This window comes from Molothrus ater, chromosome Z, assembly GCF_012460135.2.
Source record: "Molothrus ater isolate BHLD 08-10-18 breed brown headed cowbird chromosome Z, BPBGC_Mater_1.1, whole genome shotgun sequence".
NCBI lineage: Eukaryota > Metazoa > Chordata > Aves > Passeriformes > Icteridae > Molothrus > Molothrus ater.
In genome coordinates, this window is record NC_050511.2 from 49,108,766 (window position 1) to 49,126,587 (window position 17,822).

General features: G+C 39.2%; 1 protein-coding gene and 1 long non-coding RNA gene across 2 annotated transcripts in view; one reads left to right on the top strand and one right to left on the bottom strand.

Moving 5' to 3' along the window:
- KIAA1958 (KIAA1958 ortholog) overlaps nucleotides 1-17,822 on the bottom strand; it is a 64,874-nt gene that overhangs the window by 15,418 nt on the left and 31,634 nt on the right. The window lies entirely within an intron of this gene.
- Nucleotides 6,456-10,044, top strand: LOC118699221 (uncharacterized). The gene is made up of 3 exons (XR_004982046.1): nucleotides 6,456-6,650; nucleotides 8,186-8,383; nucleotides 9,468-10,044. It is a non-coding gene; the product is annotated as an uncharacterized LOC118699221 (long non-coding RNA).

The window sequence follows — 17,822 nt, forward strand, 5'->3', positions numbered from 1 at the left end:
TTCACAAAGAGCACTGGTAAACATCTTTACATACCTGTCACATGACTGAAAAGCCAACTTCAGTTTAACAAATGACATACTATATGATACAAAACTAAGTGAGCTCCTCATGACACTGGGGCACAGTTTTGTGCATGGAGATTTATGAAAAGCACTGAGATTAAAGGCAATAGGCTTTTTACAACTAAGGCAAAGTGGAAGGATTTTCCGTGGATCCCAATGTTGTGTGCAAGGCCCAGACTCAGGAATAAGCCCACTTTGAATTGTTTCATTTGTGAAACGAGATGTTGTACTGGTTACATGTTTTTTCCCTAGGAAAAAAAAAAAGAGCTAAAGCATCATGATGGTAATATTTATCTTTAATCAGATACATTTTTAAAGAGTGAAATAAATATAGCCAGAATGTACAGTACAAAAAAAGGCAGCACATCCAAGAGAAATGACAGGTAAAATTGCTACAGAACAATGTGCAATTTACAAATGTACAAGAATAAAGAAAATATAGTCAATATGTTCACATCAGAAAACATGGAAAAAACCCATGATTACACAGCCTCTCCATGTCATCAGATTGTATCTTGAAAGAAAAAGTACAATTGTCTTTTCATTTTGCAGAAAAATCAAATTCTAGAAAAAATTTTATATTTAACAGGTTATCCTCATAGATCCTTACAATCAACAACATATCAAAACACAATATTCAGATGCTACCTCTATGATAGCTGTTACTGACAGCTGATTTTCTGGCTGATCATAAGAGAAGCATAAAAAGGAAAAGCTTTAAAGCTATGGATGTTTTTAAGGACTGTTTTCTTGGCATGTGCAAGCTATCTGTTTGAACAAGAATGGAGCTCAAAGCATACAGGTGGAACTGTCATTCTGAATGTGGTAAATCTTTATGATTTTAGAAAATTAAAAACAAATGGAAAGAAGGAAAAATTCGATTATTTAAATATTTTCTGGAATTGTACATAGAACACTTTTGTTTCTCTTCCACTTAACAAGCAGAAGAGGGGAAAAACTTCAAGCTCTTTTCTATTTGGTCTCATTGCAAAACCCATACATTCTGCCATCCTTTTAGCAGTGCCATAGCAACCCTCACCAGGTGTCTCCCACCTGAGATACACACACAAAGTGATATGAGACCAGGTGAAGTTCCCATTGCCTCTCTGCCAATCAGGTCAAGCTTACATCAGGCTGTGTAGCACACCCATGGCTTTGCACCAGTGTTTAGACACTTGCTCCTCTCTTCCCTGCAAGCCTATTAGCAGGGGAGAGGGCAGCAGGGGAAAGAAGGCAGTCTCTCCTTCCCTACCCTCCCTGCAGTGTTCCATGTGGTGCAGAAACACTGGTGCAGAGCTGGGAGGCTTCTCCTTCCACCAATCTACTGAGTGCCTCTCAGGAAAGTTCACCCCATCACCTCCATACCACATCTGCAGAGAGAGACACAGGGAATGACTTGCCCCAGGACTTCCCAGCAGGATAGAAGCAGGACTGAGCTTATAATCCTCATGATCAGGCCCTGTGCTTTCAGAGAGAGGCATCCTGTATCCACACCACTCACCCACTAAGAGAGGTTTCTCAAATCCTCTGCAAAGCACAGAGAAGTGGGCATCTGCAACTGAGGCCTTTGGGGGCTTCTGCAGGCAGGAGAAAATGCTGCTACAAAGGACTGAGGTTTGCTTGAACTGTGCTCCAGGGGAGCAAGAAAGGTCACCTGCCTGATTCAGAAACTCATTTTAATACTGATGTCAGTATCAAAGAGCTCTTCAAAGCCTACAGTGAAGCCTCATGCTCTAGGCAGTATACATAATAGATCCTTTTAGTGTGGCTAGATGCAAGCTGAGAAAAAGAGACAGCCCTGTTCAAAGCTCCAAAACAAACATTTACTCTGGTATTTTGTTCACTGCACCCACCACCACCACTTGTTATAGAACTGTGTAAGTAATGATTGCTTTGACTGACAGCCCACATCCTAAGTTCTATTTCAATATAAACAGCACATATAATGGCTCAGTTTTATAAATGTCATCAATCACTTCTTCTTAAAGGATAGCCTGTCACAACACAGCAGTGACACCCAGTCAGTCATTTATGTTACAGCATCTTTCCTTAATCTGCAAAGGAAATTGCCCTATCTGCAGCAAACAGTTATAAAACCCATGCTGAATTACAGATTCCCCCAACTTACATTACGAAAACAGTACCCCAGAAACACTGCATTCCTGCACTGGTTTGTTGTGTGCTACTTCACACGGCAGGTGGGAAACATTAAAAAAGAATGGGTCAGGTTTTCCTGCAGCCACATCAGGAGAGCTACCTCTACTTCGGTGAATCCAGGCTGAAGTAGTAGTAATGGATTATTCTCCTCCTACAAGACCACTCAAATATTGGTGGCGTATCATGTAGCATGGCATAAATGTGGGGAGTTTCCCATGTAACAGTTCCCAGATGTTTGCTTTGTCTCACTTTGCTGATCTTGCTGAATAGAGACCAAAGCTCTTTTTAACGTTGTGTGGAGCTGGTAGAAACTACTGGAAACACTGGTGGGGGTCTACACTAATTCCTTGACTGCTGCAATCAGAAGCCTATTTGCTCTTGAACTTGAACTACTCAGTGTATCATCAAGCCTTCAGTATCCATGGGCTCCAAAACTGGGTAAAAGCACAGAAAAAAAAGCCACCAAGTCCTCCTAGAAAACACCTCTACATCAGAACATCCCCAAGCTGCAAACTGATGTGGGATAGAAGAACGGGGAGGTGTTATATATGCTTCCACCTTTCTTATAGTCTTCTGTATGTCTCTGTTGTTAGGCTTGAGGAATACAAATACTCTTGTGTTACAGTCTAATTTCTCTCAGATGGTTGGTCAGAACCAATCAACCAAAAATTACTGTCATCATTGATCTATGAAGCCAAGTTACCCTTACCGTCTTTTCCTTGTCATAATGCAGTCTTTGGAACTAGTAGTACTGTTACCCCAGATTTACAGATCACAAGCAGAAGCATAAAAAAATAGTGGAGATACATTTCCTGAGGTCCTGCCCCCTCAGCTGCATCACTGCACAAAGGACCTGGTTATAGGTCTTGTGTTTCTTATCATATCCCACATCACAGTTTCATTTCCAAGAAAACCAGAGTGTGGCAGAAAAAGACAGGAAAACCCACCTTACTGGGGGGTCCAGGGTAAACTCACAACTATGAGTTTGAAAAGGTGATGAGTACTTAAGATGTTCTAGTTCAAATGAAGTGAAAGAGATAAAGTGACCAGGCAGAGATTAAACAGAAAACCTAGTGGGAGCAGATGTCCCAGCCTAGCCCACGACCATCAGATGATCTCTCCCACAGAGGAACAGCTGTTTTCTGATCTTTTCATAATCTGATCTTAACACAGCCAAGACCTAATATTATCAACAGAGTTATCAAACTCAGGCTTGTTTTAATTTCAGCTCACACACATACACACACTTGGACTCCCTGGAAAGGATGTAACCTCTGTAATTACATAGGGCAGGAGGAAAGGCACTTGCTTTCATGACAGACACAGATTGTTAATGTTCAGAGAGCATTTGCACATCAGTGGGAGTCACAAACCTGAGTTATTATTGCAAAAAGTCTTAAACTCTGCATATGGTAAGCAGTGAGATCTCACAGATGTACATTAAAAGTAAGGTGGGTTTTCTTGGTGGTTATCACATCACCAGCTGAGTCTTCTCTGCCAAATTTTTGTCCTGTCTAAGAAAATGCCTCTGCAGCAGTCCTGCTTCCACCAATATGCTTTCATTCAAGTGAAAAAGCATAGTTAACCACACACAAAGCACCACATATCTCTATTCTGGAGCGAACTGCCCTCTCTCCACTCCCCAGCACCTTGCAGGTTGGCTCTTGCCCCTCTTTTTTGCAGTTTTGCAGTAACTGAAAAGTAGTGATATCCAGCCTTTGGGCCGTGGCAATACGCAGCCCATTATAACAGCTAAGTAAACCACAGCCTGCTCCTACCATTTTCTCCAGTCCCCTCCTGTTTCAAGAAGGAATCTATAGGCAAACAACACTCTCAAATCTACAGTCTCAGTGAGCAGAGGTCACGCTGTTTTACGAGGTAGTTATGGTCAAGTCACAATGGGGAACAGCTGCATTAGCCTCTGACAAATGTGTCCCCCTGGAAGCCATGCTACTGCCACCCTGTCAGAACCAGCTGAATGCCACTGTCATACCACAGCATCCCAGAATATTAGTACTTGTTCTGCATGCCAAACTTAGAAAGCTGACAACTGGTTTTCACCGTATCACAAGAATAAACCAGTGAATACCATTCTCATGTCTTGCTGCCAAAAATGAGGGTAAGGGTAAGAGCAGAAGGTGTCCACAGCAGAAGTGCCTCTAAACATTTGCAGAAACATCCTGAGATTAAGTAGAAGAAACTGCTTCTGTATTTTTTCTTGAATGTCTAACCCCTCTGATGTTGTTACTAAATTTTGTTTAACAGTTAAAGTTCCCTGTTCCCACTATATTAAGTTAAACTCTATTTTAACATTTAAAATGTTCAACTCTATTTTAACATTTTCAGAAAATACTTTCATTGGCATGTAAAATCTTATTAGAGAATTAATTAATATCCACTTATGAAAGACACTACGTATTTGGCCAAAAAGATGATACTTCTCTTCAGTTAACCTGCTCCAATGAAATTATCTGCAAAATGTTTTATGATTCTAAAATTATAAAGCTTTAGATTATATCAAAGGAAAAAGGACATGGACTGCAAACAAATGAGTATGGGAATATTTATTCATAGGTATCTCCATGAAGTAAAGTCACTAAAATAGGCTGTAGTCACCTGTATATTTTTTGCAACGTATAGCATGGCCTGGTAATGAATGCTCACTCAGACACTAGAGCTGATTTCCAGTTTGTGCTCTCTTTCACTAGTTTCTCACAAGAGCTTCAAAAGATTTGAGATGCAGTTTGACTGCTGGTAAAGCCAACAACAAAATACAGATCGATATTAAGGGGGCTTCTCCACAATCCTTAGATGTCAGAAAACCTGTGGCTATGACAAGGGATTAAGTTATGTTCTCCTACAACTGACTGTCTCACCAGTTTTTTGGGTTTTTTTTTCAGTGGATAGAGCAATTGCTAACGAACAGTGCAAAACAGCAGCACTGTTGGAACTCCAATTTTTACAAGGCTGCCTTCCTTCTCCACCTGATGCATGTGACATCTGAGCCATTCCAGCACAAAGGTTCTAAAAATGCATTTTCTAAATAAAAAGTGTTCCTATTGGTTCACTTCATCTATTCAGCTATGTTCCTATCACTTCACTTCATCTGTCTGGTTTTGTTTTCATCATGGTAGTGGAAAAGAGAAGTGCTGCATTCCAGTTTTACCTTGCATTTCCCTTCTTCCACTGAACAATTTCAGTGGCATTTCTGTAGTATGAGGCCATACAGTTTCCTATCTCCTTTTGAAGCTGTTCTGAGATGCACTGGCATGAACTGCTGCAATGCAAAGTGGGATGTATTTCCTGTGCATCCTGGGATATTCATCCATATTCAACCTTCATTTGACAGGAAGAAGTATACCAACTCCAGCTCTCCCAGGCTTGCCCAACACTGCAACAATGCAGAGCAGGATGCTACAGCTTGGACACAACATGGAGAACAGCAGAAACAGAAAATATTTTGAGAAACCCATATATCTGGCACATAGGTGATGTACAGGCAAAATATACTCAGCTGGCAGCTGGAGTGGAATCTGCTATTTTATCTGGCCCATTCCAAGTCAGTCACCTGGCCTGTAACTAACCCTGCAACCATCTCCAGGTCTACCTGCCACACCTCATTCCACTCTTATTTCCATAGCTACCATCTTTACAGGAGGTATATAAAAATAAATTATTTGGACCTTTATATAATTGACATTTAGGGACTCAACCCTTCATAGAGGAGGAGGATATAAAAGTCACACTTAGAATCTTCAATACTACAAACCCAAAACCATTAGAAAACTTTTTAAAAAATGTGAAACTCCATTCCTTTCAAAATAACTGACTAAACTTCCTTCAACAATATTCAGCTCTAAGATGTAACTTCTACTCTTTCAGAGCTCAGGTTTAACAAATCAGGTTGTTTGGTGAAATTGGAATGCTTCAGGTTGTTTGGTGAAATGGAAATTGGAGTAGGTAAGTGGGAAAATATTACCTATAATGTGAAGCTACTATCAGCTGTATGTTGAGCATGTGTCTTTGTATTCAGCCATATAATATTCTAATAATTCCCAACAGTTAATGGCTAACACCATTAGAAAACTCTAGGTACTGGTTTCAGTTTAAAAATGAAGAGACACTTTTTGATAATTATTTTCTTCAGATTAAATATTTAACTCTGGAAAACAGATTTTTTAATTTTTTTTTTACCCAGGACGTCTTAGCAACATAAAGAAAAGTTGCCTATTCAAAATACGTTGGTTACTTAATGCTTTGTGGCAGAAGCAATTAAAGGAATGATGGTAATGCTCTACACTACCCTGAGAACTGGAAGTTGAGTAATGCACACAGAAGAGACACACTCATTTTCAAAGAGGACCTGGCTCAGCATGACTCTGGAAGGTGTTGCATACATACACTCAGCAGGGTATCAGTTTTTCTTCCAAGTAAGTTTCCAATTCCATAAAGCATATTTTAAGTGTGTTCTGGATTGGTGTCCCTATGATTAAGTATCTGCTTATGTAGAAATCAACTGCACTAAGTCATTATCTGTATAGAAGGTGGAACTGAATAATATTTATATGTATACAGTGACTTGATTCAAAAGCTGAAAAGAGGAAAGAAAAGAAGAAAAAAACAATAATGAGGAGAGTAAAACTGTAAAGATCTGAGACACGCTTCCTTTATTAAATTAAGTTTATAGTTTGAAAATTATACCCTTCTCACAGCGAAAGATCCACTTCCGGCATAACAAAACCAAGAGTCTATATTTTTGTTAAGTCTTCCATCTTTCCATGCACCTACAGAAAAAGCCAGATTTATAGATGTGCAAGCAGATATCAGAAGCAGTGATTGCTTAGCCAGAAATTTAACTACTGGGCTGGTTTGCACAAAATCACAGGTAAAAATTTATATAGCATTTTGGAATATTTGGCACACATTTTGGAATATCTGGAATTTTGTGCCTCTCTGCAGTTGAGAGCCCTGTGGAAGAAGAATGAGAAACAGGGCCCTTTCAGTTCAGTTTTCTCTAAGAAGAATTTTAATGTAAAACATGCAAAACATGCCACCTCATTTCACCAGAGGCTTAGCATGTTCTCAGCTACAGTGTAGCACCAGTTTTAATGTCATCACATTTAAGAAAAACCTTTAATAAGTATAGCAGAGAAAGCAATGCAAGAAGTCTGGAACGAATAAGGCAGGGCTATGAAATTTGCCTGCTTTTGGTTCACTCTAAACAGCAACTGAGAAGCAGAACTGGGAAATATGGGAGAGAAACAAAGATGAGGGGGAGAGAAGAGAGAGTAAGAACAAAGGATATGAAAAAAACATAACACCAAAGAGAGAGATTAAAACCAGATGAGAATCCTCATCATCTGAAATCTAATTTACATCCGTGTTTCAAAATGAGTCAGTCTAACTGGGGCAGCAAGCAGAGAAACAAAGAAAAGGAGAATGTAATAAATATTTTATTACATTAATCATAATAAGCTGCACTTTAAGTCTTGGCCAAAGCATATTCTTAAATCAAGCTGAGAATGTGAGCAGTTTCAGACTTAAGAGCATGAGGCCCACATGACTGTAATTAACATAATAAATCATACTGTGAAACTCTCTACACAGGCTGACAGCACTTGGTTGATATATTGCTTATTAAAGACTGCAGAAATTTTCCCTCTATTTTATTAAAGTGAATAAAAAAAGTACCCCTTCCTATTCTGTCTGAACTATCTACTAGTTCAGCTAGGGGAAGAGGAAATATGTTGGCAGGCCATGGCATTTACTTCTGGTAATACAGATTGCAGCACATGCACTCTGAAGAACTGCATTTCAATATTTTTTCTCTTACCATTTTTAACTTAGTAAAGTACTCCGACTTCCTTGTTAGAGATCTTGATGTGTCATTTCTGAAATTCTCTGTTGGTGATTTTGCCCAGCAAGACCAATTTGTTTTTACCTTTCACTGTTTATTGTCCAGTAGGAGTGAAGTAAGCTACAAAGGACATAAATTCTAAGAGCTCATGATTTACAAACCTGCATAAAGAATTTCCGTGCACACTTTGAACAGACATAATTCTTTTGTCTTCACTGGCTCAGAAAGCAGTATTTGAGAAGCAGCTCATCACATAGTTCTCCAGAGAGAATGAAGTCTAACACTTCAAGTGAAACAGCTTCTAAGGTATATTTTTAGCCTGCTTTTCTGTTTTGTGCTGAATTCTCTCCTCCTCACACTTTAGAAAAAATGACAACAGAGCTTTAATTTAACCTTTACAAACACAACTCTCATCACATTAAAGGGATGGAAGTTTAAAATGCAAAGGCCCTACAAGACTGGGGAAGATTCAAAGCTAGGCAGAGGGCAGAGACATGAATACATCCCAGCTTTCGGAAGGAGGACAGCCCTCAAGCATCAGATACTGTGATAAGCAGCTGCTCACACACCCTGGCTGACCAAAGATCTCTTTATTCCAGACTAGCCATGGCATGCTCGTGCATTTGCAAAGACAAAGGCTCCCAGGAGGTGCAGGAGCAGCTGGAAATTTTGCACAGTGAGGAGACAAACCTACAAGAGAAGCGCATTCCTCAATAGCTGGACTGTTGTTCATGGCACAATTAATTTCCTTCTGTCCTTGGATACGTGTTTAAACCTAATTTATCATAGTTTGATTGAGTAAATATTTAGTCACATTTTGCAGCTCTACTTGAGTAAAGTCTCCTTAAGTAAAATGAGGAGTTTCAGATGTTTTCTAGCTATGTACACATTCAGGAGAATATACACAAATTACATACCTCTCTGCTGCTCAGAATATTGTTATTATTTCTCTTCTGTATTTACACTGTCAAAATTTTCCTGTCAGGATTGTTATTTCCATAAAAATAATTTGTTCTTCTATACAGGATATGAACAATCAGTTCCCCTGCTACTGAATGAGTTCATACCAAAACTGACACAAACTAATTATTAGAAGAGGTGACATGGGACATAGTTTAATGGATATAATAGTGGATGTGTTATACACATACATGGCTATTTTAATAGACACCAGCACAATAAACAGTATGATGTATTTAACAATTCTGTAAGTGAATGGTAATGGGACAAGTTATTGCCAAACTGTAAGTTTTTCCTCTTTCTGAGGACGATCTTAAATTGGGGGGGGGGGGGGATGAGGGAAACAGAGGCATAAAGCCAATTCTTTATATAGAGAGGAAAAATAAAATTGCTAGGAATAGTGTTCCTGTCTGTTATTTTGTTTCCTTAGATTTATAGTCATAAGAGAAATGAAGTCCCAATCAAAAGGCAATGTTCCATCAAAGGACAGAAAGAAACTCCATAATCTGGTATGTCAACGTGACTGAAGGACAGAGCCCGTAACAATCAGGAGAGGGCTCCAAGTTGTGGACAAAATGAAATTGCTTCCATACAAAAACATCAACACTTCTCTGGCTCATTCATACTGCTGTGCTTGACCAGTCACTGTCAGAAAGCAGAAATGAGGCACATACCCAGTGAAAAGAGAAATGAGTGTAAACATAAAATCAAAACAAGCTGTTCAAGGATCAGAGATTAACATTCTTATTTTTCACAGGCTTGATGTTTCGGTACAGGTTTCCTGATTGAAATAATACAGCACATTCAGCTGTTGCACTAAGGTGATGTGACCTGGAGTAGAATAGCTCAGAATACATTTTTTCCATCTCTGAGCAAAACAGAAAATTGGCTTTTTTCTTTCATTTTTTCCTTCCCAAGTACACAGTAGAAAGCAATTGATTAAATATTATCAATCCATTGTTGTATGGTTTCAAGTGATGTTTTCATCATGAAGACCTATGAAGTTAATGAAAAGCTACAGTGCACGGTGTCACTGTGATAGTCACCCGCAGTTCAATCAACAGGAACACCTGCAGAATTTCCCTTTGTGTATGTGCATTTAATGTTCAATTAGAGTTAAAGGGATTAACAGGTATGTATTAGAAGTTAGATGCAGCCAATGCACTTAATGATCAATGTATAATTAAGTAAAGTTTTATTCAGACTCAGCAGGGTTCTCAGCAGCACTTTTCAAAATAAATGTAGACAGGAAACCCTACCCCCACTCCCACCATGGGCAGGACTTAGTGGAAACCATGACCTGGGAATTGCCATGTCTAACACAACATTTTTGTGATCAGCAGCATTCTTCCATTTTTGAAGGGCAGCAGACAAAAGCAGACTTATTTGGGAAATGAAAATGCAGTTCTGCCACACCGTTCCACTGAAGCCACCAGCCACATTCAAGCTGTTAAAAACAACCAGTGCTGAGAGCAGCTTTCCTGTGACCATTCTGTGGAGTGTCCCAGCAAGAACAAGTCATCAGGGAAAGCAGCCGTTCCACGTTCTCTCCCTAGAGGCTTTGATTTAATAGTCTGTTTCAACACTTCCTGGAATGGGCATATGCTTCATTTAAGCATACTTTATCAAAGAAAGATAGATTTCATGTTTCACTGTTTCCAGGATCTGAATGTTTTAGCAAGTACTGCTCTGTGCTGTGCCAGCCACAATAAAATACCTAAAATATCATCATGCTTCTGTTTTCTTTTCTGGAAAAATTCAAACAAGAATTTCAAATTTGTATTCCAAATTTTTCTCTGGCTCAGAAAGATAGAAAATACACTCAGATATTTTTACTGATCTGTTTCATACTCAAGCAGATTCTAGGTTCACTGCAAGCACAAAAAAAAAGAGATGAAAGAAGACTCACTAAGAGGGATATAATTTAGGTATGAAGAAAATGGGAGAAATGAGTAGTCACTGCGTGCTGGCTTCACAGAACAGTTTATGCAAAAATGCCATATTCCCATCACTGAGACAGGTGAAAACAGCTCTCCCCCACTGTTAAAACCTTAGATCTTGAATACAAATGTGAAGTAGTCCTTCTGTGGGTATAGAATCATTGAATCATGGAATCGTCAAGGCTGGAAAACACCTTTAAGATATCAAGACCAACCACTCAGTTAGTACAATCACCATGTTCACCACTAAACCATGTCCTCAAGCACCATATCCACAGTGTTTTTGAATAGTTTCACAGGGATGATGACTCTACCACTTCCCTGGGTAGCCTGTTCCAATGCTTTAGAGCCCCTTAGATAATGAAATTTTCTCCAATATTCAACCATAACCTCCCCTTGTGCAGCTTGAGGCCATTTCCTTTCAACCTGTCATTTGCCTGGGAGAAGAGACCACCACCTACCTGGCTGCCCAGGCTAAACAACCCCATTTCCTTCAGCTGCTCCTCATCAGACTTGTGTTCTGGATCCTTTCCCAGATTTGTTGCCCTTCTCTGGACATGTTCCAGCACCTCAATGTCCTTCTTGGAGTGCAGAGCCAAAAACTGACTACAGGATTTGAGGTGTGGTCTCACCTCTACCCAAAACAGGATAACGATCACTTTCTAGGCCCTGTTTAGCCAGCCTCACACAAAGTGGAAAATCACTCTCAGAAAGTGTCCTGATCTAAACCATAAAGACCTGTGTTCCCTTTTCCTGCCAGCATCCCATCTGAAGTGCAAAGTAAAGTGACTGTCTGAAGCCTTTCCAGGGTCAGCATCTCTCTTGGCTCCTGTGTTGCATCTCCTCTGCAGATCCAAATCTGACCCTTGTTTCTTTTTTCTTAAAAACTCACAAATCATAAGCTGAAAATAGCTCCAAAATGAAACAATTGCAAAGATCACACAAAGGAACTGATCTCTGATCAAAAGCACCATGTTAAATAATCTATTTCCTAAAATTAAAGTGATGTTCAGTACAGATGTGTCCAATTTTTTTTTTATTCTTTCCTGTATGTTCCCAGACAGATGGAACCAGCAGAGGCATTATTTTCTTATTTTATACAACAGTATCATAAAACAGAGCACTTCACACAAAAAGTTGCCTATTTAAGACACCCTAGAGAAAGGGAGAACATAGTGTCTCAATTATGTTGGTTTGCAAAAGTCATTGTTTTCTACTTTTCATTGTGCATTCTGTTTTTTGCTGTTCTGAGTTTCATGTTAGGGTAATGGGGGAGAGAGTATATGCCTGGGTCTGAAATCAATTGTGATGCTCCAGAACACAACCATTCATTGAAATGGGCAGTTTGTCTTGTGGTATCACACACCATCTTCCTCAATACTATTCATGCTATGGTACTTAGAATGAAAAATATATATTTAAATGAAGAGTCAATAATTTTCAGTGATGCAATTTCTTCAATGCAGAACTCCAGTGAATATTCTCAACTGTTTATCAGCTGAACTTGGCATGCTTTACAAAACTAATCCTTAAAAACTGCTGGGGCCTGGCTGCAATAGTCCTTTTCTTTCCCTCCTAGCTTCAGGCAAATAACTTTCACAGATTGTATGGAAACAATCAATCTTTCACCTTCCTCCATTACACAGGATTAGCAGGCCTATGCACCTTTTATTGCAGGAATTCAACGAAAAGCCCATCATCCCCAAACATCTCCCACACCAATCTACTTTCAGTATGAATACTCATGAATGGTTTCCTCAAAGAAGTGTATATATCTGTATCTATATCTCCAGTAAGACTGCTGCCAGGAGATGTCTCTTTGTGCTGCAGGTAGTTCCACTCAGAGGAGGTCCATGGTGAAAAGAGGAAACAAGCCCTTGACATCAAGGAAAGCAGCATCCTAATCTTTTGCATGTATAGGTTTGTGATAAACACTTAGTATTAGGGACAACCTCTACATGACAAAGTCCATTGCTGATTATACAAAAAGGCTGGCATGAGCTTTCTGCGTCTGAAAGGAATCTTCACTAAAGAAAATAAATGGGAAGTCCTGAAAGGTAATTGATACATTTCTTAAGCACAGCGAAAATCTAAAGATATTGTAATAATTGATGAATTTTCATTTCTGTGTTCTTTTGCAAACAGAACAGCTGTAGGAACAGCTGCATAAACAACTCTTGTATTACAGTTGCTAGTACTACAGGTTCATTTCTTTTTTAAAAGTTTGTTTGTCATGCTGTGCACCCAGATGATAAAAGCAATTACACAACTACTCTGCCAAGGCTGAACTTGTCCTCTTTATGCTACTGTCCTGCTTTTAAACAGAACTCGCTTGTAATATTAGAATGGTAAGTAATCATTACCTAGACTTCTAGAATAAAGATGTCTAGCTAGACTTCTAGAATACAGACCCCAAAACATTAGATTATAATGTAACAGCATTTAGATGAGGATAATTGAAGGCAGGAGTGGGCTTGCAAATCACTGCTGCAAGATCAGGTGATTAATCATGTCAATAGCTTCTTTTTTCTGATACTTATAACTATAATGATGTAATTAGTAATTTTAGTCTTCTAAATAAGCCAGGCCCTAGCAACTAAAAAAAAAAAAAACAAAAAACCCTATATTTTTTGTAATTATGTATCTCAGCACTTACTATTTTTAGTCCATCGACTAGAGCAGCAATAGATTTCCATTATGGGACCTAAAGAGTCACCAGTGGACTCTGATCTCTTTAGTACAACACAAAGAGAAGAGACAGTCTCACCCCTACATATATTTAAGTGGTCACTTGACCATATTCAGCAGCATACATCCCTGCAGATAGGCTTCAAGCAGTCATTTTAGCCAAAACTCATCAACATTTGTATGTAAACCAAAAGTACAGAGATCAGCAGTTATTTAATGTTGTTGGAAGAACATAATTTAAATAAGAGTTTTATAAATTTCTTTCGATGTGATTATTTTTCTTGTGCTACTTGGCACAGTTCCACTGGGCTTGAAATAATTACAACAAGGATTAATTCTGCCTTTCTGTATGCTTTATATACACCCCTAAAAAAGGTGCTATTTTTTCTTCTTTGCACTTCTTTGGAATGTGCGAGGCTGACACTTTTTTTTATAGATAAACAGTGATTAAGAAGTTAGAGCTAAATCTAGTCAAAACTGTCAGTTCATAAGGTGTGAAGAGACTCCTTTCACCTCGAAGTTTTGTAACGTTTTGATGCTCATCCAACAGCTTCTAATCCACAAATCTTATATGAGGATCTTGGTTCTCATTTAATTTAAACTCACACCATTGCAGACATTGCAAACAGAAAGAAGAGAGGAAAGGGAGAGACCCTACTTCTTCTGATAACAGAGAAATACTTAAAATATTCCACTAAGCACTCTACCTCAATATCCAACAAGCCCCAGACGCACTCCATTTTATAATGGTCATGTTCAGACAGACTTTTATGAACACCTGTAACCTACAGGGATATCCACACTGTTACAGAAAATGAAAGAATTGAGAGGATCTCAGAGCAGAGACATCAGAGCCAGGAAGGCTGAGCACTGCCCTCAGCACAGACCAGCATCCATCACAGCTCACATTCAAACACAGGTACTTTTGATAACCACAATGCCAGGACAGTGAGCAGCACTATGAGAGGAGAGGTGCTTGTGGACACGCTTTCCCTTCCACACTCTGAAAATGCCTGTATACATAAAACAAGCAGTCAGGCGATTCACTGATGGATCTACATGAAGGCATTGTGATGGTACACACAGAATGTAATCTGCTACATCTCTGACAGAAGCAACAACCCCAGTCAATACAGTCAATACTTCAAATGATTTTTTATTTTGCATCTCTGCTTACTACTCTGCATTCAGCACAGTTTGTACATAGGGGTTGGATATCTTTTTTTTTATCATGGGACTCTTTGCTCCTGTATTTATAGTGATGCACTAATGTTGAATCAGAAATGTCCTGCCACACTGTCTTGTTAGTACAAAACATATCTTCAGCCTCAGTCTTCAAGTGGAAATTCAGTATTCTTCACAAATTCTTCAGCAATTCTGTTTACAAAGTAAATCCTACATCTCTCAGAAACAACACTTGTGTTCATTCAAAATAAACTCTGTCCTTCTCTGAGCCACAGTCTCCTTCCATAGCCTTCTGCAATAACACCAAATCATTTCCATTCCTCATTTCAGACATCCAAATGTCACTAATTGACTTTCACCATCTATGGGATTACTATCAGCTGTCTCTGATATAAAAGCAAGGATGTGTCACTTAAGCTAAAGCTCAAGTAGTATTTCTTGCTGGTTGGATTGCAGCCTTTAATGATAACTTAAATAAGGCCTTAGTCCTGTAGATCTTAGACCTTACACCAACAGTTCTAATGGGACCAGAAGCAAGGCTTCAGATATTGGAGATGACAAGGCAGAATTTAAATTCCCTGCTCTCTTTCAACTTTGTTTAGTTAAGCAGGCACTGAGTCTATAAATTAATAAAAGCTCTAGACTTTTTGACCTTTTTGACCTTTTTTTTACTTAGTTACTGCCTTTTTTTTACACCAGAATGTAAAAGACTCACATCTGTCTGTTTAGGACAGAAAATTTTAACACAGAATAGATAAACATCCTCTTGTAGTTCAATATTGATCAAATTTTATAAATCATGCCCCACTTTCAGTACATCACTCTTCATTAGGAGACAATCTAACAAAAACACTGTAAATGAGCATCTAGTCTTTAATCAAACCCCTACATTTACCTGCAAGAATATGCTGTGCATCTGTAATAAATTCAATTTCCAACATTGCCCATCTTCTCGCAACTTGAACATTTAATAATGCCAGCTCTTCTTTCCTGAAGGAGAAGGCTCTATGGAAATGTGGGACTTTACTCACGTACCAAGTTTTAGTCATATCTTAATCAGTTTATCTTCATAAAAATGCCACTACCTCTGAGTAAAATAACAGCATGTGACACCAACACTGGACCAGTCTGAGGAGAGGAATTGTGTAATGCTTTTTTGAAACAGCACAAGAAATTTAACCACTGAGAACATAACTGAATAAACTGGAATTTGGACAGCACTCTGAGAACCCATCACTGTCTATGCAAAAAGTAAAGCACTTGGAGGTTCTGAGGGTTGATTTAGGCAGTGGGAGTAATCCAGGTGCAATCCCATTTTGCCCTCAAAGTTAGACACTAGACATAGACCAATCCTGTTTTTGAAATGATATAAATGCAGAAGTGTTGTGCTGCCTCCATTCTTGTAAAGTTTAACTCTAAACAGTAACAACTGCTGACCTTGTTTAGCTTCTGATGACCTGGCAAAAACAGTTGAAAGCAGCTTGGAGTTTTTAATGGATCTGTTGAAATATCTCTCCCAGATAACACACATTTAACATGGAAAAATTCCGCTTAGGTTTGTCTTCCATTGTCCCAAATTGCAAGTTTGAGACTTGAGCAAGTTGCAGAGGGAGGCAGGTAGAAACCAGGTCTACATATAGCAGTGATAGGTTACAAACTGAAAAAAGCAGAATAAGTACATTTAACACACAATTTGGGTTGAGTGGCATCAGGCATCCTGCCTTTCTCATATTTAGCAGTGCAGAGTTGGTTCTAAGCCAGATGGAGTTTTGCAAGGGAATTTCCATGAGGTATGTTACATGACAGGACTACTGCAAAGTAACATCTGAGAGATTCAGTCATGCAAGAAATGGGTCCTAAAGAAGAATTTGTTTTGCTTTAAGACAATTATCATCCTTCCAAATTTCTAATGTTTAGTAGGGTTTTACTTAGTAAAACTGTATTTAACTTTGTCTGTTGTTTTACCTGGCAAGAAGATCTGCAGGCTCTTACCAGTTGCAAGATTTAGTAGTCTTCAATCAGATTTCAGGATGTTCAAGCTAAAGTCATGGGTTTTAGGTCTTGCAGTACCTGCTACAAGGACTGCATATAGGCAGTTTTTAGCCCATTTACTGTTTGTCTGTACTCTGTTTGACCAGGCAGTCCAAGGGCGCAGATGGAGAACTTGCTCTTGCCTTGTCTCCTCCTGGGATGGCACCACTCAAGAAGAAGCTGGAAGAGTGAGAACTGTCTGTGCTCAGGCCCAGAGGAAGCTGACAAGTCTGCTCAAGAAACAGACTGAAGACCTGTAGCTAACAGATATTCTCCACACGGGATAATCACTCAGCAGAAGTCAGCTGTTTTAACATGCTCTTTATCCAATAATGTTGATCTGTTTATGCCAATTCTATGTGCTTTGGCAGGAGATGAGAAAAATTATGGACACAGTATATGAGAACTTTCACTGGGAAAATGGAAAAAACCCATTTTATTATGGATTAAAGTTTTATCAGTTTCATGGTTAAGGTTGTACTGATACTTCTTGTGTCCACAGACTGCTCTGATTTATAGGTAACGATTTATAGAAGCAAAAACCTCTTTCCTGGTACTGATAACCTGTCTCCTTTGCCTGTCCAGGTCCAAGAGTACCCATGTGACAAGGTGAAGGAAACACGAAACTCTCCAACTCTAGGCTACACTGGCTGAGACCCCTTTTTTTTATTTCATCAAGGGGGCATGGCCCAGTTCATGTCCTCCCTGACCCATGCACACAGCAAGGTCACTGCATGCTCTCTCCTATGACACACTTGTACCCATAATGGACCTTGCAAACCATTTTGCCTGTGGCTGCAGTACACTTTCTCAGGTGCTGGTGCTTAGTTGGTGCTTAGTTTCTGAATCCCCTCCAGGTGTATGTGGCTTCCATACCTAATGACTTATGTGCCAGCAGGACCCTGATGCAATGCAACACATACACCCCCGCTGTACCCCCA